At 50.1% G+C, this 24,122-nt stretch overlaps 1 long non-coding RNA gene across 1 annotated transcript in view; it reads right to left on the reverse strand.

The window, feature by feature from the left end:
- LOC308179207 overlaps window positions 1-23,892 on the reverse strand; it is an 82,430-nt gene extending 58,538 nt beyond the window's left edge. The window contains exons 1-2 of the long non-coding RNA XR_013940282.1: window positions 22,681-23,892; window positions 6,674-8,099 (exon numbers count right to left, since the gene is read on the reverse strand). This is a non-coding gene — a long non-coding RNA (uncharacterized lncRNA). The remainder of the gene's footprint in view (window positions 1-6,673; window positions 8,100-22,680) is intronic.
- Window positions 23,893-24,122: the final 230 nt, after the last annotated feature.

Below are 24,122 nucleotides of genomic sequence, written 5' to 3' on the forward strand. Positions count from 1 at the left end.
TTCCTAACATCCAACCTAAAACTCCCCTGTCGCAACTTTCGCCCATTCCCCCTCGTCCTGTCACCAGGCACGTAGGAGAACAGACCAACCCCCACCTCTTTACAGCCTCCTCTAAGGTAACTGTAGAGAGCGATGAGGTCGCCCCTGAGCCTCCTCTTCTCCAGGCTGAACAAGCCCAGCTCCCTCAGCCGCTCCTCGTAAGACTTGTTCTCCAGACCCCTCACCAGCTTGGTCGCCCTTCTCTGGACTCGCTCGAGCACGTCCATGTCCTTCCTGTAGCGAGGGGCCCAAAACTGAACACAGTACTCGAGGTGCGGCCTCACCAGAGCCGAGTACAGGGGCACAATCACTTCCCTCGACCTGCTGGCCACACTGCTTCTTATGCAGGCCAGGATGCTGTTGGCCTTCCTGGCCACTTGGGCACACTGCTGGCTCATATTCAGCCGACTATCGACCAATACTCCCAGGTCCCTCTCGGCCAGGCAGCTTTCCAGCCACTCATCTCCCAGCCTGTAGCTCTGCTTGGGGTTGTTGCGCCCCAGGTGCAGGACCCGGCACTTGGCCTTGTTGAACTTCATACAGTTGACCTCAGCCCATCGCTCCAGCCTATCCAGATCCTCCTGCAGAGCCTTCCTGCCCTCGAGCAGATCGACACACGCACTTAGCTTGGTGTCATCTGCAAACTTACTGAGGGTGCACTGGACGCCCTCATCCAGATCATCGATAAAGATATTAAAGAGGACCGGCCCCAGTACCGAGCCCTGGGGGACACCACTAGTGACCGGCCTCCAACCAGATTTGACTCCATTCACCACAACTCTCTGAGCCTGGTTATCCAGCCAGTTTCTAACCCAGCGAAGCGTACGCCAGTCCAAGCCCCGAGCAGCCAGTTTCTTGAGGAGAATGTTGTGGGGAACTGTGTCAAAAGCCTTACCGAGGTCAAGGTAAACCACATCCACAGCCTTTCCCTCATCCACCAAGCACGTCACTTGGTCATAGAAGGAGATCAGGTTCGTCAAGCAGGACCTGCCTTTCATAAACCCATGCTGACTGGGCCTGATCGCCTGCTTGCCCTGCAAGTGCCGCGTGATGACCCTCAAGATAATCTGCTCCATGAGCTTTCCTAGCACTGAGGTCAAACTGACAGGCCTATAGTTCCCCGGGTCTGCCCTCTGGCCCTTCTTATAGATGGGCGTCACATTGGCTAGCCGCCAGTCAACTGGGACCTCCCCCGATAGCCAGGACTACCGATAAATGATGGTAAGCGGCTCGGCCAGCTCCTCCGCCAGTTCTTTCAGTACCCTCGGGTGCATCCCATCCGGCCCCAACGACTTGCGCACATCCAAGCTCCGTAGCAGGTCGAAAACCATTTCCTCATGGATAGCGAATGGATTCTGCCTGAGACACTTTTAGCTCTGGGGACCAGCTGCAAAACCCTTCAGGGTAGGTACACCACAAGTTTGGACAACTTTATGCATAACCGCATGCCTGGTACCTACCCTTGCCTTCTCACCTCGGCATGCTTCTAGAAAAAAGATTTAGCTTCCTCCAACAGAGATTTTTTCTTTGGGGATCCTGAACTTGGATACCTCTGGGCTAGGTAACAGAGAATTTGGGCTACTTTGGAGGTTGGTACATGCCCGGTAGCATACTTTGCCTCCGCCAGATTGTACTTTTGAAAAAGTTTTGCCTCCCTGCGGCAGTTCTGGACAAAAGCAGCGTACCCGTCTAGGGTAGCTACCTGAATTTTGGCCAAATTGGGAATTATGAGCATGCCCAGTAGCTACCCGTTCCTCCTCCCAGGCATACTTTCTGAAATGTTTTGGCCTCTTCCAGAGAGAGAGGGACTTGTGGATTCGGTCCGCAGAACCCTTCAGGCCTGGTACCCGAGAACTTGGGCCAATTTTCGACGGAGGTGCATGCGAAAAGGCTTCTCTTGCCTCCCGCTTATCTTGGTTGCCAAAACCTTGTGGCTACCTCCACATACAGATTTACTTTGGGATCCTGCCCTCAGATCGCTTCAGGCTAGGTACCTGACAACTTTGCCCAATTTGGGACGGAGGTACCTGCCTGGGTATCTTCATTTCCCTTCCCTCATCTTGTTTTCCAAAACTTCTGGGCTAGCTCCAAATACACAAATGCTTGTCAATACCAGCTGAAGACCCCTCCACGTTACGTCTCTCTCAACTTTGGCCCTACTTTGCACGTAGCTGCATGTGTGTTAGCTACCATCGCTTCCTCCACAAGAGTTTCTCAAAATGTATGGGAGTCTGCCTGAGACACTTTTAGCTCTGGGGACCAGCTGCAAAGCCCTTCAGGGTAGGGACACCACAAGTTTGGCCAAGTTTACAGGGAAGTGTATGCCTGGTAGCTACCCTTGCCTTCTCACCTTGGCATGCTTCTAGGAAAAAGGTTTGGCTTCCTCCAAAAGAGATTTTTTTGTTTGAGGATCCTAAACCCGGATCCCTCTGGGCTAGGTAACAGAGAATTCTGGCTACTTTGGAGGTTTTTACATGCCCGCTAGCTACCTTTGCCTCCACCACATTGTACTTTGGGAAAATTTTGCCTTACCTGCATTACTTCTGGAAAAGCAGCTTACCTGTCTGGTATTTGTTACCTGCCTGTGTCTGCATGTCCTGTAGCTCTCACGGATTACCTCAAATTGCACGGAGGTTCCCCACTTTTTTCTCCATTTGTTGAGGTCTGCTCCTGTTTGACCCTTAAGGCTCTTTCCAAGCATCTCTTCGAGCCTTTCCTTTTGGCATTCTCTGAACACAGCTGAAACCTCGGCTTGCTGCCTCAAACTCCTCCAAGGCTGTTGCTCTAATTCCTTTGTGTCCATCCGTGTACGTTCCCAACCCTGCAGCAATGGAATGGAGAGTTTTTGTTTGATTTTGTTTTGTCTGGTTGTTTCTTTTCATTATGACCTTTTCTTTCTTTGGTCTTTCCTTCAATCCTACCACTTTTGTTAGTTTGAATCCTCCTCTTAGTTTTGTTGTTTCTTTGCTTTTTTCAGACATCAGCACCCCACCCCATTTTCCCTGTGCACTGCCTCCCTCATAGAATCCTACAATGCCTGGGGTTGGAAGGGACCTTAAAGACCATCCAGCTCGAGCCCACCTGCACTGGTGCCCCAGGACCCTGTTGGGAGCCGCACGTCTGGGCTGGGGCCAGCTCTGCCTTGGGGGTGACTGAGGCTGTGCCTGTCAGCCCTGCACTGGGACATGGCGGTTGCCTAGCACCACTCTGGGTCACAATATGCACTGCCCCTCACAGCACAGGGCTGCCATGTGGTCACGGTCCCTGTCCTTGGCTTCCCAAGGAGCTGCGTCCCCATGCTTGGTCCTGAGCGAGGTGCTGCATGTGCGAGTCCAGGAGTCCCCAAGTGCCACAGGGCGGACTTCTCTCTCTTTCCCCTGGAGATGAACACTCTCTTTTGGTTCCACCATACCTCTGCCCCTGAGAAGCTCCGCAGCCAGGACGTCCATGGCCCAGCTCTCTCAAGCTCACGGCTGGGCCGTCCTGCCCCAGGGGGTCCTGACAGGTGCCTGGAGCACACTGGAAAAGTTGGGCCTACATGCCTTAGTTCTGAACAAAAGCAGCATACCCAGGCTGTGCCAAACCCTCTTTGGGCATCAGAACAGAATCTTGAAGTCTGCGGTGCCCAGAGTGAAACCTTTTTCTTCACTCCTTATAAAATAAACATTAAAGTTAACTCTTAAGGAGATAATGAGATTAAGGAAGTACATGCTAAACATAGAAGACTATAATTCGCAACTTTTTGCCCAAAATATGCTCATTGTCATCCCAGGGTGGGACAGATAAGCTTAGGATATAAAAGTGTTAGGAGGTAGTGGTAAAAAAGTTAATGACAGCAAAACCCTAGAGTGAGGAAAAAAGGGAGAGCTGGGGGGTTGGGGGGGAGAAGAAAAATTGAAAACCTACAAGAGGCAGTCGATGTTCTGTGCTCCTTCTCCACCAAGACAGGGACACCTCCTTGGTAAGCTCTGCACCTTCACCTTCACTTTGGTGAGGAATACCTGCGATAGCATTTATACGTTAAATAAACATATTAACTGCCTATTGGGTTAGGGGCATAGATTCATTTTACCTGCCTATCGGGTCAGTGGAATAGACCCACAAGAAAGAGGACAATCCCTTGTCATGAAGAACTCAGGGTTCTCCCATTTGGCTGCATCTGTTCAAAAACCAGCCTGCATACAAGCGATGCAGGAGAAGGATCTCACGGAGATCCCCAAAGCAAGCCCTGATTGATCTGGCAAGGTTAACTCCCCCTTAGCTGTAGCCTCCCAGACAGCATAAAGACACACGTAGCTAGTCTCCAAGACCACATACAAACTGCCTGTGCTATCAATGCTGCCCTGGATGCCACACAGCTGGCAGATCTGGTTTGCCAAAACCTTGTGGCTACCTCCACATACAGATTTACTTTCGGATCCTGCCCTCAGATCGCTTCAGGCTAGGTACCTGACAACTTAGCCCAATTCGGGACGGAGGTACCTGCCTGGGTAACTTCACTTCCCTTCCCTCATCTTGTTTTCCAAAACTTCTGAGCTAGCTCCAAATACACAACTGCTTGTCAATACCAGCTGAAGACCCCTCCACGTTACGTCTCTCTCAACTTTGGCCCTACTTTGGACGTAGCTGCATGTGTGTTAGCTACCATCGCTTCCTCCCCAAGAGCTTCTCAAAACGTATGGGATTCTGCCTGAGAAGCATTTAGCTCTAGGTAACAGCTGCAAAGCCCTTCAGGGTAGGGACACCACAAGTTTGGCCAAGTTTATGCATAACTGTATGCCTGGTAGCTACCCTTGCCTTCTCACCTCGGCATGATTCTAGAAAAAAGATTTGGCTTCCTCCAACAGAGATTTTTTCTTTGGGGATCCTAAACTCGGATTCCCCTGGGCTAGGTAACAGAGAATTTGGGCTACTTTGGAGGTTGGTACATGCCCGGTAGCATACTTTGCCTCCGCCAGATTGTACTTAGGAAAACGTTTCGCCTCCCTGCGGCTGTTCTGGACAAAAGCACCGTACCCCTCTGGGGTAGCTACCTGAATTTTGGACAAATTGGGAATTATGTGCATGCCCAGTAGCTACCCGTTCCTCCTCCCAGGCATACTTTTCTGAAGTGTTTTGGCCTCTTCCAGAGAGAGAGGGACTTGTGGATTCTCACCGCAGAACCCTTCAGGATAGGTACCTGCGAACTTGGGCCAATTTTCGACGGAGGTGCATGCCAAGAGGCTTCTCTTGCCTCCCGCTTATCTTGGTTGCCAAAACTTTGTGGCTACCTCCACATACAGATTTACTTTGGGATCCTGCCCTCAGATCGCTTCAGGCTAGGTACCTGACAACTTTGCCCAATTTCCGACAGAGGTACCTGCCTGGGTACCTTCACTTCCCTTCGCTCATCTTCTTTTCCAAAACTTCTGGGCTAGCTCCAAATACACAACTGCTTGTCAATACCAGCTGAAGACCCCTCCACGTTACGTCTCTCTCAACTTTGGCCCTACTTTGGACGTAGCTGCATGCCTGCTAGCTACCTCTGCTTCCTCCACAAAAGTTTCTCAAAATGTATGGGATTCTGCCTGAGACACATTTAGCTCTGGGGACCAGCTGCAAAGCCCTTCAGGGTAGGGACACCACAAGTTTGGCCAAGTTTAGAGGGAAGTGTATGCCTGGTAGCTACCCTAGCCTTCTCACCTCGGCATTCTTCTGCAAAATTTTTGGCTACCTCCAACAGAGATTTTTCCTTTCAGGATGCTAAACTCGGATAACTCTGGGCTAGGTAACAGAGAATTTGGGCTACTTTGGAGGTTGGTACATGCCCGGTAGCTACCTTTGCCTCCGCCACATTGTACTTTTGAAAACGTTTCGCCTCCCTGCGGCTGTTCTGGACAAAAGCAGCGCACCCATCTGGGGTAGCTACCTGAATTTTGGCCAAATTGGGAATTATCTGCATGCCCAGTAGCTACCCGTTCCTCCTCCCAGGCATACTTTCTGAAATGTTTTGGGCCTCTTCCAGAGAGAGAGAGACTTGTGGATTCGGTCCGCAGAACCCTTCAGGCTAGGTACCAGAGATCTTGGGCCAATTTTCGACAGAGGTGCATGCCAAGAGGCTTCTCTTGCCTCCCGCTTATCTTGGTTGCCAAAACTATGTGGCTACCTCCACATACAGATTTACTTTGGGATCCTGCCCTCAGATCGCTTCAGGCTAGGTACCTGACAACTGTGCCCAATTTGGGACCGAGGTACCTGCCTGGGTACCTTCACTTCCCTTCCCTCATCTTGTTTTAAAAAAACTTCTGGGCTAGCTCCAAATAAACAAGTGCTTGTCAATACCAGCTGAAGACCCCTCCACGTTACGTCGCTCTCAACTTTGGCCCTACTTTGGACGTAACTGCATGCCTGCTAGCTACCTTTGCTTCCTCCACAAAAGTTTCTCAAAATGTATGGGATTCTGCCTGAGACACATTTAGCTCTGGGTACCAGCTGCAAAGCCCTTCAGGGTAGGGACACCACAAGTTTGGCCAAGTTCATGCATAACTGTATGCCTGGTAGCTACCCTTGCCTTCTCACCTTGGCATACCTCTAGAAAAAAGATTTGGCTTCCTCCAACAGAGATTTTTTCTTTGGGGATCCTAAACTCGGATACCTCTGGGCTAGGTAACAGAGAATTTGGGCTAATTTGGAAGTTGGTACATGGCCGGTAGCATACTTTGCCTCCGCCAGATTGTACTTAGGAAAACGTTTCGCCTCCCTGCGGCTGTTCTGGAGAAAAGCAGCGTACCCGTCTGGGGTAGCTACCTGAATTTTGGCCAAATTGGGAATTATCTGCATGCCCAGTAGCTACCCGTTCCTCCTCCCAGGCATACTTTCTGAAATGTTTTGGGCCTCTTCCAGAGAGAGAGGGACTTGTGGATTCGGTCCGCAGAACCCTTCAGGCTAGGTACCCAAGACATTGGGCCAATTTTCGACGGAGGTGCATGCCAAGAGGCTTCTCTTGCCTCTGCCTGATCTGCTTTGCCAAAACCTTGTGGCTACCTCCACATACAGATTTACTTTGGGATCCTGCCCTCAGATCGCTTCAGGCTAGGTACCTGACAACTTTGCCCAATTTCCGACGGAGGTACCTGCCTGGGTACCTTCACTTCCCTTCCCTCATCTTGTTTTCCAAAACTTCTGGGCTAGCTCCAAATACACAACTGCTTGTCAATACCAGCTGAAGACCCCTCCACGTTACGTCTCTCTCAACTTTGGCCCTACTTTGGATGTAGCTGCATGCCTGCTAGCTACCTCTGCTTCCTCCACAAAAGTTTCTCAAAATGTATGGGATTCTGCCTGAGACACATTTTGCTCTGGGGACCAGCTGCAAAGCCCTTCAGGGTAGGGACACCACGAGTTTGGCCAAGTTTATGCATAACTGTATGCCTGGTAGCTACCCTTGCCTTCTCACCTCGGCATGCTTCTAGAAAAAAGATTTGGCTTCCTCCAACAGAGATTTTTCCTTTGAGGATCCTAAACTCGGATTCCCCTGGGCTAGGTAACAGAGAATTTGGGCTAGTTTGGACGTTGGTACATGCCCGGTAGCATACTTTTCCTCCGCCAGACTGTACTTTTGAAAAAGTTTAGCCTCCCTGCAGCAGTTCTGGACAGAAGCAGCGTACCCATCTGGGGTAGCTACCTGAATTTTGGACAAATTGGGAATTATGTGCGTGCCCAGTAGCTACCCGTTCCTCGTCCCAGGCATACTTTCTAAAGTCTTTTGGCCTCTTCCAGAGAGAGAGGGACTCGTGGATTCGGTCCGCAGAACCCTTCAGGCTAGGTACCCAAGAACTTGGGCCAATTTTCGACGGAGGTGCATGCCAAGAGGCTTCTCTTGCCTCTGCCTGATCTGGTTTGCCAAAACCTTGTGGCTACCTCCACATACAGATTTACTTTGGGATCCTGCCCTCAGATCGCTTCAGGCTAGGTACCTGACAACTTTGCCCAATTTGGGACCGAGGTACCTGCCTGGGTACCTTCACTTCCCTTCCCTCATCTTGTTTTCCAAAACTTCTGGGCTAGCTCCAAACAAAGAACTGCTTGTCAATACCAGCTGAAGACCCCTCCACGTTACGTCTCTCTCAACTTTGGCCCTACTTTGGACGTAGCTGCATGCCTGCTAGCTACCTTTGCTTCCTCCACAAAAGCTTCTCAAAATGTATGGGATTCTGCCTGAGATACATTTAGCTCTGGGGACCAGCTGCAAAGCCCTTTAGGGTAGGGACACCACAAGTTTGGACAACTTTATGCATAACTGTATGCCTGGTAGCTACCCTTGCCTTCTCACCTTGGCATGCTTCTAGAAAAAAGATTTGGATTCGGCCAACACAGATTTTTCCTTTGGGGATCCTAAACTCGGATACCTCTGGGCTAGGTAACAGAGAATTTGGGCTACTTTGGAGGTTGGTACATGCCCGGTAGCATACTTTGCCTCCGCCACATTGTAATTAGGAAAACGTTTCGCCTCCCTGCGGCTGTTCTGGAGAAAAGCAGCGTACCCGTCTGGGGTAGCTACCTGAATTTTGGCCAAATTGGGAATTATCTGCATGCCCAGTAGCTACCCGTTCCTCCTCCCAGGCATACTTTCTGAAATGTTTTGGCCTCTTCCAGAGAGAGAGGGACTTGTGGATTCGGTCCGCAGAACCCTTCAGGCTAGGTACCTGAGAACTTGGGCCAATTTTCAACGGAGGTGCATGCCAAGAGGCTTCTCTTGCCTCCCGCTTATCTTGGTTACCAAAACCTTGTGGCTACCTCCACATACAGATTTACTTTCGGATCCTGCCCTCAGATCGCTTCAGGCTAGGTACCTGACAACTTTGCCCAATTTGGGACCGAGGTACCTGCCTGGGTACCTTCACTTCCCTTCCCTCATCTTGTTTTCCAAAACTTCTGGGCTAGCTCCAAATACACAAATGCTTGTCAATACCAGCTGAAGACCCCTCCACGTTACGTCTCTCTCAACTTTGGCCCTACTTTGCACGTAGCTGCATGCCTGCTAGCTACCTCTGCTTCCTCCACAAAAGTTTCTCAAAATGTATGGGATTCTGCCTGAGACACATTTAGCTCTGGGTACCAGCTGCAAAGCCCTTCAGGGTAGGGACACCACAAGTTTGGACAACTTTATGCATAACTGTATGCCTGGTAGCTATCCTTGCCTTCTCACCTTGGCATGCTTCTGCAAAAGATTTGGTTTCCTCCAACAGAGATTTTTCCTTTGGGGATCCTAAACTCGGATTCCCCTGGGCTAGGTAACAGAGAATTTGGGCTAGTTTGGACGTTGGTACATGCCCGGTAGCATACTTTGCCTCCGCCAGACTGTACTTTTGAAAAAGTTTAGCCTACCTGCGGCAGTTCTGGACAAAAGCAGCGTACCCGTCTGCGGTAGCTACCTAAATTTTGGCCAAATTGGGAATTATCTGTATGCCCAATAGCTACCCGTTCCTCCTCCCAGGCATACTTTCTGAAATGATTTGGCCTCTTCCAGAGAGAGAGGGACTTGTGGATTCTCACCGCAGAACCCTTCAGGATAGGTACCCAAGAACTTGGGCCAATTTTTGACGGAGGTGCATGCCAAGAGGCTTCTCTTGCCTCTGCCTGATCTGGTTTGCCAAAACCTTGTGGCTACCTCCACATACAGATTTACTTTGGGATCCTGCCCTCAGATCGCTTCAGGCTAGGTACCTGACAACTTTGCCCAATTTGGGACCGAGTTACCTGCCTGGGTACCTTCACTTCCCTTCCCTCATCTTGTTTTCCAAAACTTCTGGGCTAGCTCAAATAAACAACTGCTTGTCAATAACAGCTGAAGACCCCTCCACGTTACGTCTCTCTCAACTTTGGCCCTACTTTGGACGTAGCTGCATGCCTGCTAGCTACCTCTGCTTCCTCCACAAAAGTTTCTCAAAATGTATGGGATTCTGCCTGAGACACATTTAGCTCTGGGGACCAGCTGCAAAGCCCTTCAGGGTAGGGACACCACAAGTTTGGACAACTTTATGCATAACTGTATGCCTGGTAGCTACCCTTGCCTTCTCACCTTGGCGTGCTTCTAGAAAAAAGATTTGGATTCCTCCAACAGAGATTTTTTCTTTGGGGATCCTAAACTCGGATACTTCTGGGCTAGGTAACAGAGAATTTGGGCTAATTTGGAGCTTGGTACATGCCCGGTAGCATACTTTGCCTCCGCCAGATTGTACTTAGGAAAACGTTTCGCCTCCCTGCGGCTGTTCTGGAGAAAAGCAGCGTACCCGTCTGGGGTAGCTACCTGAATTTTGGCCAAATTGGGAATTATCTGCATGCCCAGTAGCTACCCGTTCCTCCTCCCAGGCATACTTTCTGAAATGTTTTGGGCCTCTTCCAGAGAGAGAGGGACTTGTGGATTCGGTCCGCAGAACCCTTCAGGCTAGGTACCTGCGAACTTTGCCCAATTTGGGACGGAGGTGCATGCCAAGAGGCTTCTCTTGCCTCTGCCTGATCTGGTTTGCCAAATTTTGTGGCTACCTCCACATACAGATTTACTTTGGGATCCTGCCCTCAGATCGCTTCAGGCTAGGTACCTGACAACTTTGCCCAATTTCCGACGGAGGTACCTGCCTGGGTACCTTCACTTCCCTTCCCTCATCTTGTTTTCCAAAACTTCTGGGCTAGCTCCAAATACACAATTGCTTGTCAATACCAGCCGAAGACCCCTCCACGTTACGTCTCTCTCAACTTTGGCCCTACTTTGGATGAAGCTGCATGCCTGCTAGCAACCATCGCTTCCTCCACAAAAGCTTCTCAAAATGTATGGGATTCTGCCTGAGACACATTTAGCTCTGGGGACCAGCTGCAAAGCCCTTCAGGGTAGGGACACCAAAAGTTTGGCCAACTTTATGAATAACTGTATGCCTGGTAGCTACCCTTGCCTTCTCACCTCGGCATGCTTCTAGAAAAAAGATTCGGCTTCTTCCAACAGAGATTTTTTCTTTGAGGATCCTAAACCCGGATCCCTCTAGGCTAGGTAACAGAGAATTCTGGCTAATTTGGACGTTGGTACATGCCCGCTAGCTACCTTTGCCTCCACCACATTGTACTTAGGGAAAAGTTTGTCTTACCTGCGTTAGTTCTGGAAAAGCAGCTTACCTGTCTGGTATTTGTTACCTGCCTGTGTCTGCATGTCCTGTAGCTCTCACGGATTACCTCATATTGCACGGAGGTTCCCCACTTTTTTCTCCATTTGTTGAGGTCTGGTCCTGTTTGACCTTTAAGGCTCTTTCCAAGCATCTCTTTCAGCCTTTCCTTTTGGCATTCTCTGAACACAGCTGAAACCTCGGCTTGCTGCCTCAAACTCCTCCAAGGCTGTTGCTCTAATTCCTTTGTGTTCATCGGTGTACGTTCCCAACCCTGCAGCAATGGAATAGACAGTTTTTCTTTGATTTTGTTTTGTCTGGTTGTTTCTTTTCATTATGACCTTTTCTTTCTTTGGTCTTTCCTTCAATCCTACCACTTTTGTTAGTTTGAATCCTCCTCTTAGTTTTGTTTTCTTTGCTTTCTTCAGACATCAGCACCCCACCCCATTTTCCCTGTGCACTGCCTCCCTCATAGAATCCTACAATGCCTGGGGTTGGAAGGGACCTTAAAGACCATCCAGCTCGAGCCCACCTGCACTGGTGCCCCAGGACCCTGTTGGGAGCCGCACGTCTGGGCTGGGGCCAGCTCTGCCTTGGGGGTGACTGAGGCTGTGCCTGTCAGCCCTGCACTGGGACATGGCGGTTGCCTAGCACCACTCTGGGTCACAATATGCACTGCCCCTCACAGCACAGGGCTGCCATGTGGTCACGGTCCCTGTCCTTGGCTTCCCAAGGAGCTGCGTCCCCATGCTTGGTCCTGAGCGAGGTGCTGGATGTGCGAGTCCAGGAGTCCCCAAGTGCCACAGGGCGGACTTCTCTCTCTTTCCCCTGGAGATGAACACTCTCTTTTGGTTCCACCATACCTGTGCCCCTGAGAAGCTCCGCAGCCAGGACGTCCATGGCCCAGCTCTCTCAAGCTCACGGCTGGGCTGTCCTGCCCCAGGGGGTCCTGACAGGTGCCTGGAGCACACTGGAAAAGTTGGGCCTACATGCCTTAGTTCTGAACAAAAGCAGCATACCCAGGCTGTGCCAAACCCTCTTTGGGCATCAGAACAGAATCTTGAAGTCTGCGGTGCCCAAAGTGAAACCTTTTTCTTCACTCCTTATAAAATAAACATTAAAGTTAACTCTTAAGGAGATAATGAGATTAAGGAAGTACATGCTAAACATAGAAGACTCTAATTCGCAACTTTTTGCCCAAAATATGCTCATTGTCATCCCAGGGTGGGACAGATAAGCTTAGGATATAAAAGTGTTAGGAGGTAGTGGTAAAAAAGTTAATGACAGCAAAACCCTAGAGTGAGGAAAAAAGGGAGAGCTGGGGAGTTGGGGGGGAGAAGAAAAATTGAAAACCTACAAGAGGCAGTCGATGTTCTGTGCTCCTTCTCCACCAAGACAGGGACACCTCCTTGGTAAGCTCTGCACCTTCACCTTCACTTTGGTGAGGAATACCTGCGATAGCATTTATACGTTAAATAAACATATTAACTGCCTATTGGGTTAGGGGCATAGATTCATTTTACCTGCCTATCGGGTCAGTGGAATAGACCCACAAGAAAGAGGACAATCCCTTCTCATGAAGACCTCAGGGTTCTCCCATTTGGCTGCATCTGTTCAAAAACCAGCCTGCATACAAGCGATGCAGGAGAAGGATCTCACGGAGATCCCCAAAGCAAGCCCTGATTGATCTGGCAAGGTTAACTCCCCCTTAGCTGTAGCCTCCCAGACAGCATAAAGACACATGTAGCTAGTCTCCAAGACCACATACAAACTGCCTGTGCTATCAATGCTGCCCTGGATGCCACACAGCTGGCAGATCTGGTTTGCCAAAACCTTGTGGCTACCTCCACATACAGATTTACTTTGGGATCCTGCCCTCAGATCGCTTCAGGCTAGGTACCTGACAACTTTGCCCAATTTCCGACGGAGGTACCTGCCTGGGTACCTTCACTTCCCTTCCCTCATCTTGTTTTCCAAAACTTCTGGGCTAGCTCCAAATACACAAATGCTTGTCAATACCAGCTGAAGACCCCTCCACGTTACGTCTCTCTCAACTTTGGCCCTACTTTGGACGTAGCTGCATGCCTGCTAGCAACCATCGCTTCCTCCACAAAAGCTTCTCAAAATGTTTGGGATTATTCCTGGCAGAGATTTAGCTCTGGGTACCAGCTGCAAAGCCCTTCAGGGTAGAGACACCACAAGTTTGGCCAAGTTTATGCATAACTGTATGCCTGGTAGCTACCCTTGCCTTCTCACCTCGGCATGCTTCTGCAAAATTTTTGGCTACCTCCAACAGAGATTTTTTCTTTGGGGATCCTAAACTCGGATTCCTCTGGGCTAGGTAACAGAGAATTTGGGCTACTTTGGAGGTTGGTACATGCCCACTAGCTAACTTTGCCTCACCAGATTATACTTTTGAAAACGTTTCCCCTCCCTGCGGCAGTTCTGGACAAAAGCAGCGTACCCATCTGGGGTAGCTACAGGAATTTTGGCCAAATTGGGAATTATGTGCATGCCCAGTAGCTACCCGTTCCTCCTCCCAGGCATACCTTCTGAAATGTTTTGGGCCTCTTCCAGAGAGAGAGGGACTTGTGGATTCGGTCCGCAAAAGCCTTCAGGCTAGGTACTGGAGAACTTTGCCCAATTTTCGACGGAGGTGCATGCCAAGAGGCTTCTCTTGCCTCTGCCTGATCTGGTTTGCCAAGACCTTGTGGCTACCTCCACATACAGATTTACTTTGGGATCCTGTCCTCAGATCGCTTCAGGGTAGGTACCTGACAACTTTTCCTAATTTCCGACGGAGGTACATGCATGGGTACCTTCATTTTCCTTCGCTCATCTTGTTTTCCAAAACTTCTGGGCTGGCTCCAAATACACAACTGCTTGTCAATACCAGCTGAAGACCCCTCCACGTTACGTCTCTCTCAACTTTGGCCCTACTTTGGACGTAGCTGCATGCCTGCTAGCAACCATCGCTTCCTCCACAAAAGCTTCTCAAAATGTATGGGATTCTGCCTGAGACACATCTAGCTCTGGGGACCAGCTGCAAAGCCCTTCAGGGTAGGGACACCACACGTTTGGCCAAGTTTATGCATAACTATATGCCTGGTAGCTACCCTTGCCTTCTCACCTTGGCATACTTCTAGAAAAAAGATTTGGCTTCCTCCAACAGAGATTTTTTTCTTTGGGGATCCTAAACTCGGATTCCCCTGAGCTAGGTAACAGAATTTTGGCTATTTTGGACGTTGGTACATGCCCGGTAGCATACTTTGCCTCCGCCAGATTGTACTTTTGAAAAAATTTCGCCTCCCTGCGGCAGTTCTGGACAAAAGCAGCGTACCCGTCTGGGGTAGCTACCTGAATTTTGGCCAAATTGGGAATTATGTGCATGCCCAGTAGCTACCAGTTCCTCCTCCCAGGCATACTTTCTGAAATGTTTTGGCCTCTTCCAGAGAGAGAGGGACTTGTGGATTCTCACCGCAGAACCCTTCAGGCTAGGTACCTGAGAACTTGGGCCAATTTGGGACGGAGGTGCATGCGAAAAGGCTTCTCTTTTGCCTCTGCCTGATCTGGTTTGCCAAAACCTTGTGGCTACCTCCACATACAGATTTACTTTGGGATCCTGCCCTCAGATCGCTTCAGGCTAGGTACCTGACAACTTTGCCCAATTTGGGACCGAGGTACCTGCCTGGGTACCTTCACTTCCCTTCACAGTATCACAGATTTCTAGGTTGGAAGAGACCTCAAGGTCATCGAGTCCAACCTCCGACCTAACACTAAGTACTCCACTAAACCATATCGCTAAGCTCTACATCTAAACGTCTTTTAAAGACCTCCAGGGATGGTGACTCCACCACCTCCCTGGGCAGCCCGTTCCAATGCTTAATAACCCGTTCGGTAAAGAAGTACTTCCTAACATCCAACCTAAAACTCCCCTGTCGCAACTTTCGCCCATTCCCCCTCGTCCTGTCACCAGGCACGTAGGAGAACAGACCAACCCCCACCTCTTTACAGCCTCCTCTAAGGTAACTGTAGAGAGCGATGAGGTCGCCCCTGAGCCTCCTCTTCTCCAGGCTGAACAAGCCCAGCTCCCTCAGCCGCTCCTCGTAAGACTTGTTCTCCAGACCCCTCACCAGCTTGGTCGCCCTTCTCTGGACTCGCTCGAGCACGTCCATGTCCTTCCTGTAGCGAGGGGCCCAAAACTGAACACAGTACTCGAGGTGCGGCCTCACCAGAGCCGAGTACAGGGGCACAATCACTTCCCTAGACCTGCTGGCCACACTGCTTCTTATGCAGGCCAGGATGCTGTTGGCCTTCCTGGCCACTTGGGCACACTGCTGGCTCATATTCAGCCGACTATCGACCAATACTCCCAGGTCCCTCTCGGCCAGGCAGCTTTCCAGCCACTCATCTCACAGCCTGTAGCTCTGCTTGGGGTTGTTGCGCCCCAGGTGCAGGACCCGGCACTTGGCCTTGTTGAACTTCATACAGTTGACCTCAGCCCATTGCTCCAGCCTATCCAGATCCTCCTGCAGAGCCTTCCTGCCCTCGAGCAGATCGACACACGCACTTAGCTTGGTGTCATCTGCAAACTTACTGAGGGTGCACTGGACGCCCTCATCCAGATCATCGATAAAGATATTAAAGAGGACCGGCCCCAGTACCGAGCCCTGGGGGACACCACTAGTGACCGGCCTCCAACCAGATTTGACTCCATTCACCACAACTCTCTGAGCCTGGTTATCCAGCCAGTTTCTAACCCAGCGAAGCGTACGCCAGTCCAAGCCCCGAGCAGCCAGTTTCTTGAGGAGAATGTTGTGGGGAACTGTGTCAAAGCCTTACTGAGGTCAAGGTAAACCACATCCACAGCCTTTCCCTCATCCACCAAGCGCGTCACTTGGTCATAGAAGGAGATCAGGTTCGTCAAGCAGGACCTGCCTTTCATAAACCCATGCTGACTGGGCCTGATCGCCTGCTTGCCCTGCAAGTGCCGCGTGATGACCCTCAAGATAATCTGCTCCATGAGCTTTCCTAGCACTGAGGTCAAACTGACAGGCCTATAGTTCCCCGGGTCTGCCCTCCGGCCCTTCTTATAGATGGGCGTCACATTGGCTAGCCACCAGTCAACTGGGACCTCCCCCGATAGCCAGGACTACCGATAAATGATGGTAAGCGGCTCGGCCAGCTCCTCCGCCAGTTCTTTCAGTACCCTCGGGTGCATCCCATCCGGCCCCATCCACTTGCGCACATCCAAGCTCCGTAGCAGGTCGCCAACAATTTCCTCATGGATAACGAATGGATTCTGCCTGAGACACTTTTAGCTCTGGGGACCAGCTGCAAAACCCTTCAGGGTAGGGACACCACAAGTTTGGCCAACTTTATGCATAACCGCATGCCTGGTACCTACCCTTGCCTTCTCACCTCGGCATGCTTCTAGAAAAAAGATTTAGCTTCCTCCAAAAGAGATTTTTTCTTTGGGGATCCTGAACTCGGACTCCCCTGGGCTAGGTAACAGAGAATTTGTGCTCCTTTGGAGGTTGGTACATGCCCGGTAGCATATTTTGCCTCCGCCAGACTGTACTTTTGAAAAAGTTTTGCCTCCCTGCGGCACTTCTGGACAAAGGAGCGTACCCGTCTAGGGTAGCTACCTGAATTTTGGCCAAATTGGGAATTATGTGCATGCCCAGTAGCTACCCGTTCCTCCTCCCAGGCATACTTTCTGAAATGTTTTGGCCTCTTCCAGAGAGAGAGGGACTTGTGGATTCGGTCCGCAGAACCCTTCAGGCTAGGTACCTGAGAACTTGGGCCAATTGGCCCGACTCGGTCTGCAGAACCCTTCAGGCTAGGTACCTGAGAACTTGGGCCAATTGGCCCGACTCGGTCCGCAGAACCCTTCAGGCTGGGTACCTGAGAACTTGGGCCAATTTTCGACGGAGGTGCATGCCAAGAGGCTTCTCTTGCCTCTGCCTGATCTGGTTTGCCAAAACTTTGTGGCTACCTCCACATACAGATTTACTTTGGGATCCTGCCCTCAGATCGCTTCAGGCTAGGTACCTGACAACTTTGCCCAATTTCCGACAGAGGTACCTGCCTGGGTACCTTCACTTCCCTTCCCTCATCTTGTTTTCCAAAACTTCTGGGCTAGCTCCAAATAAAGCTTCTCAAAATGTTCCAAAAGCGTCCCAACCTTTGCCCAGTTTGGGACGGAGGTGCATGCCAAGAGGCTTCTCTTGCCTCCCGCTTATCTTGGTTACCAAAACCTTGTGGCTACCTCCACATACAGATTTACTTTGGGATCCTGCCCTCAGATCGCTTCAGGCTAGGTACCTGACAACTTTGCCCAATTTCCGACCGAGGTACCTGCCTGGGTACCTTCACTTCCCTTCCCTCATCTTGTTTTCCAAAACGTCTGGGCTAGCTCCAAATAAACAACTGCTTGTCAATACCAGCTGAAGACCCCTCCACGTTACGTCTCTCTCAACTTTGGCCCTACTTTGGACGTAGCTGCATGCCTGCTAGCTACCTCTGCTTCCTCCACAAAAGTTTCTCAAAATGTATGGGATTCTGCCTGAGACACATTTAGCTCTGGGGACCAGCTGCAAAACCCTTCAGGGTAGGGACACCACAAGTTTGGCCAAGTTTATGCATAACTGTATGCCTGGTAGCTACCCTTGCCTTCTCACCTTGGCATGCTTCTAGAAAAAAGATTTAGCTTCCTCCAACAGAGATTTTTTCTTTGGGGATCCTGAACTCGGATACCTCTGGGCTAGGTAACAGAGAATTTGGGCTACTTTGGAGGTTGGTACATGCCCGGTAGCATACTTTGCCTCCGCCAGATTGTACTTTTGAAAAAGTTTCGCCTCCCTGCAGCAGTTCTGGACAGAAGCAGCGTACCCATCTGGGGTAGCTACCGGAATTTTGGCCAAATTGGGAATTATGCGCATGCACAGTAGCTACCCGTTCCTCCTCCCAGGCATACTTTCTGAAATGATTTGGCCTCTTCCAGAGAGAGAGGGACTTGTGGATTCTCACCGCAGAACCCTTCAGGCTAGGTACCTGAGAACTTGGGCCAATTTTCGACGGAGGTGCATGCCAAGAGGCTTCTCTTGCCTCTGCCTGATCTGGTTTGCCAAAACCTTGTGGCTACCTCCACATACAGATTTCCTTTGGGATCCTGCCCTCAGATCGCTTCAGGCTAGGTACCTGACAACTTTGCCCAATTTGGGACGGAGGTACCTGCCTGGGTACCTTCACTTCCCTTCCCTCATCTTGTTTTCCAAAACTTCTGGGCTAGCTCAAATAAACAACTGCTTGTCAATACCAGCTGAAGACCCCTGCGCCTTACGTCTCTCTCAACTTTGGCCCTACTTTGGACGTAGCTGCATGCCTGCTAGCTACCTTTGCTTCTTCCACAAAAGCTTCTCAAAATGTATGGGATTCTGCCTGACACACATTTAGCTCTGGGTACCAGCTGCAAAGCCCTTCAGGGTAGGGACACCACAAGTTTGGCCAAGTTTACAGGGAAGTGTATGCCTGGTAGCTACCCTTGCCTTCTCACCTCGGCATGCTTCTAGAAAAAAGATTTGGCTTCCTCCAACAGAGATTTTTTCTTTGGGGATCCTAAACTCGGATTCCCCTGGGCTAGGTAACAGAGAATTTGGGCTAGTTTGGAGGTTTTTACATGCCGGTAGCATACTTTGCCTCCGCCAGATTGTACTTTTGAAAAAGTTTTGCCTCCCTGCGGCAGTTCTGGATAAAAGCACCGTACCCGTCTGGGGTAGCTACCTGAATTTTGGCCAAATTGGGAATTATGTACATGCCCAGTAGCTACCCGTTCCTCCTCCCAGGCATACTTTCTGAAATGTTTTGGCCTCTTCCAGAGAGAGAGGGACTTGTGGATTCGGTCCGCAGAACCCTTCAGGCTAGGTACCTGAGAACTTGGGCCAATTTTCGACGGAGGTGCATGCCAAGAGGCTTCTCTTGCCTCCCGCTTATCTTGGTTACCAAAACCTTGTGGCTACCTCCACATACAGATTTACTTTGGGATCCTGCCCTCAGATCGCTTCAGGCTAGGTACCTGACAACTTTGCCCAGTTTGGGACCGAGGTACCAGCCTGGGTACCTTCACTTCCCTTCCCTCATCTTGTTTTCCAAAACTTCTGGGCTAGCTCCAAATAAACAACTGCTTGTCAATACCAGCTGAAGACCCCTCCACGTTACGTCTCTCTCAACTTTGGCCCTACTTTGGACGTAGCTGCATGCCTGCTAGCAACCATCGCTTCCTCCACAAGAGGTTTCCAAAATGTATGGGATTCTGCCTGAGACACATTTAGCTCTGGGGACCAGCTGCAAAGCCCTTCAGGGTAGGGACACCACACGTTTGGCCAACTTTATGCATAACTGTATGCCTGGTAGCCACCCTTGCCTTCTCACCTTGGCATGCTTCTAGAAAAAAGATTTGGCTTCCTCCAACAGAGATTTTTTCTTTGGGGATCCTAAACTCGGATTCCCCTGGGCTAGGTAACAGAGAATTTGGGCTAGTTTGGACGTTGGTACATGCCCGGTAGCATACTTTGCCTCCGCCACATTGTACTTTTGAAAAAGTTTTGCCTCCCTGCGGCAGTTCTGGACAAAAGCAGCGTACCCGTCTGGGGTAGCTACCTGAATTTTGGCCAAATTGGGAATTATGTGCATGCCCAGTAGCTACCCGTTCCTCCTCCCAGGCATACTTTCTAAAATCTTTTGGCCTCTTCCAGAGAGAGAGGGACTTGTGGATTCTCACCGCAGAACCCTTCAGAATAGGTACCCAAGAACTTGGGCCAATTTTCGATGGAGGTGCATGACAAGAGGCTTCACTTGCCTCTGCCTGATCTGGTTTGCCAAACACTTGTGGCTACTTCCACATACAGATTTACTTTGGGATCCTGCCCTCAGATCGCTTCAGGCTAGGTACCTGACAACTTTGCCCAATTTCCGACGGAGGTACCTGCCTGGGTACCTTCACTTCCCTTCGCTCATCTTGTTTTCCAAAACTTCTGGGCTAGCTCAAATAAACAGGTGCTTGTCAATACCAGCCGAAGACCCCTCCACGTTACGTCTCTCTCAACTTTGGCCCTACTTTGGATGAAGCTGCATGCCTGCTAGCAACCATCGCTTCCTCCACAAAAGCTTCTCAAAATGTATGGGATTCTGCCTGAGACACATTTAGCTCTGGGGACCAGCTGCAAAGCCCTTCAGGGTAGGGACACCAAAAGTTTGGCCAACTTTATGAATAACTGTATGCCTGGTAGCTACCCTTGCCTTCTCACCTCGGCATGCTTCTAGAAAAAAGATTCGGCTTCTTCCAACAGAGATTTTTTCTTTGAGGATCCTAAACCCGGATCCCTCTAGGCTAGGTAACAGAGAATTCTGGCTAATTTGGACGTTGGTACATGCCCGCTAGCTACCTTTGCCTCCACCACATTGTACTTAGGGAAAAGTTTGTCTTACCTGCGTTAGTTCTGGAAAAGCAGCTTACCTGTCTGGTATTTGTTACCTGCCTGTGTCTGCATGTCCTGTAGCTCTCACGGATTACCTCATATTGCACGGAGGTTCCCCACTTTTTTCTCCATTTGTTGAGGTCTGGTCCTGTTTGACCCTTAAGGCTCTTTCCAAGCATCTCTTTCAGCCTTTCCTTTTGGCATTCTCTGAACACAGCTGAAACCTCGGCTTGCTGCCTCAAACTCCTCCAAGGCTGTTGCTCTAATTCCTTTGTGTCCATCCGTGTACGTTCCCAACCCTGCAGCAATGGAATAGACAGTTTTTCTTTGATTTTGTTTTGTCTGGTTGTTTCTTTTCATTATGACCTTTTCTTTCTTTGGTCTTTCCTTCAATCCTACCACTTTTGTTAGTTTGAATCCTCCTCTTAGTTTTGTTGTTTCTTTGCTTTTTTCAGACATCAGCACCCCACCCCATTTTCCCTGTGCACTGCCTCCCTCATAGAATCCTACAATGCCTGGGCTTGGAAGGGACCTTAAAGACCATCCAGCTCGAGCCCACCTGCACTGGTGCCCCAGGACCCTGTTGGGAGACGCACGTCTGGGCTGGGGCCAGCTCTGCCTTGGGGGTGACTGAGGCTGTGCCTGTCAGCCCTGCACTGGGACATGGCGGTTGCCTAGCACCACTCCGGGTCACAATATGCACTGCCCCTCACAGCACAGGGCTGCCATGTGGTCACGGTCCCTGTCCTTGGCTTCCCAAGGAGCTGCGTCCCCATGCTTGGTCCTGAGCGAGGTGCTGCATGTGCGAGTCCAGGAGTCCCCAAGTGCCACAGGGCGGACTTCTCTCTCTTTCCCCTGGAGATGAACACTCTCTTTTGGTTCCACCATACCTCTGCCCCTGAGAAGCTCCGCAGCCAGGACGTCCATGGCCCAGCTCTCTCAAGCTCACGGCTGGGCTGTCCTGCCCCAGGGGGTCCTGACAGGTGCCTGGAGCACACTGGAAAAGTTGGGCCTACATGCCTTAGTTCTGAACAAAAGCAGCATACCCAGGCTGTGACAAACCCTCTTTGGGCATCAGAACAGAATCTTGAAGTCTGCGGTGCCCAAAGTGAAACCTTTTTCTTCACTCCTTATAAAATAAACATTAAAGTTAACTCTTAAGGAGATAATGAGATTAAGGAAGTACATACTAAACATAGAAGACTATAATACGCAACTTTTTGCCCAAAATAGGCTCATTGTCATCCCAGGGTGGGACAGATAAGCTTAGGATATAAAAGTGTTAGGAGGTAGTGGTAAAAAAGTTAATGACAGCAAAACCCTAGTGTGAGGAAAAAAGGGAGAGCTGGGGAGTTGGGGGGGAGAAGAAAAATTGAAAACCTACAAGAGGCAGTCGATGTTCTGTGCTCCTTCTCCACCAAGACAGGGACACCTCCTTGGTAAGCTCTGCACCTTCACCTTCACTTTGGTGAGGAATACCTGCGATAGCATTTATACGTTAAATAAACATATTAACTGCCTATTGGGTTAGGGGCATAGATTCATTTTACCTGCCTATCGGGTCAGTGGAATAGACCCACAAGAAAGAGGACAATCCCTTCTCATGAAGACCTCAGGGTTCTCCCATTTGGCTGCATCTGTTCAAAAACCAGCCTGCATACAAGCAATGCAGGAGAAGGATCTCACGGAGATCCCCAAAGCTAGCCCTGATTGATCTGGCAAGGTTAACTCCCCCTTATCTGTAGCCTCCCAGACAGCATAAAGACACACTTTGCTAGTCTCCAAGACCACATACAAACTGCTTGTGCTATCAATGCTGCGCTGGATGCCACACAGCTGGCAGATCTGGTTTGCCAAACCCTTGTGGCTACCTCCACATACAGATTTACTTTGGGATCCTGCCCTCAGATCGCTTCAGGCTAGGTACCTGACAACTTTGCCCAATCTGGGACCGAGGTACCTGCCTGGGTACCTTCACTTCCCTTCCCTCATCTTGTTTTCCAAAACTTCTGGGCTAGCTCCAAATACACAACTGCTTGTCAATAGCAGCTGAAGACCCCTCCACGTTACGTCTCTCTCAACTTTGGCCCTACTTTGGACGTAGCTGCATGCCTGCTAGCTACCTCTGCTTCCTCCACAAAAGTTTCTCAAAATGTATGGGATTCTGCCTGAGACACATTTAGCTCTGGGTACCAGCTGCAAAGCCCTTCAGGGTAGGGACACCACAAGTTTGGCCAAGTTTATGCATAACTGTATGCCTGGTAGCTACCCTTGCCTTCTCACCTTGGCATGCTTCTAGAAAAAAGATTTGGCTTCCTCCAACAGAGATTTTTTCTTTGGGGATCCTAAACTCGGATTCCCCTGGGCTAGGTAACAGAGAATTTGGGCTACTTTGGAGGTTGGTATATGCCCGGTAGAATACTTTGCCTCCACCAGATTGTACTTAGGAAAACGTTTCACCTCCTTGCGGCTGTTCTGGAGAAAAGCAGCGTACCCGTCTGGGGTAGCTACCTGAATTTTGGACAAATTGGGAATTATGTGCATGCCCAGTAGCTACCCGTTCCTCCTCCCAGGCATACTTTCTGAAATGTTTTGGGCCACTTCCAGAGAGAGAGGGACTTGTGGATTCTCACCGCAGAACCCTTCAGGATAGGTACCTGAGAACTTGGGCCAATTTTCGACGGAGGTGCATGCCAAGAGGCTTCTCTTGCCTCTGCCTGATCTGGTTTGCCAAAACCTTGTGGCTACCTCCACATACAGATTTACTTTGGGATCCTGCCCTCAGATCGCTTCAGGCTAGGTACCTGACAACTTTGCCCAATTTCCGACGGAGGTACCTGCCTGGGTACCTTCACTTCCCTTCCCTCATCTTGTTTTCCAAAACTTCTGGGCTAGCTCCAAATAAACAACTGCTTGTCAATACCAGCTGAAGAAACCTCCACGTTACGTCTCTCTCAACTTTGGCCCTACTTTGGACGTAGCTGCATGCCTGCTAGTAGCCATCGCTTCCTCCACAAAAGTTTCTCAAAATGTATGGGATTCTGCCTGACACACATTTAGCTCTGGGGACAAGCTGCAAAACCCTTCAGGGTAGGGACACCACAAGTTTGGCCAAGTTTATGCATAACTGTATGCCTGGTAGCTACCCTTGCCTTCTCACCTCGGCATGCTTCTAGAAAAAAGATTTGGCTTCCTCCAACAGAGATTTTTTCTTTGGGGATCCTAAACTCGGATTCCCCTGGGCTAGGTAACAGAGAATTTGGGCTGGTTTGTAGGTTTTTACATGCCCGCTAGCTACCTTTGCCTCCGCCACAATGTACTTTTGAAAAAGTTTCGCCTACCTGCAGCAGTTCTGGACAAATGCAGCGTACCCATCTGGGGTAGCTACAGGAATTTTGGCCAAATTGGGAATTATGTGCATGCCCAGTAGCTACCCGTTCCTCCTCCCAGGCATACTTTCTAAAATCTTTTG

This window comes from Anser brachyrhynchus (assembly GCF_964034855.1).
Source record: "Anser brachyrhynchus genome assembly, chromosome: 17".
Taxonomy (NCBI): Eukaryota; Metazoa; Chordata; class Aves; order Anseriformes; family Anatidae; genus Anser; species Anser brachyrhynchus.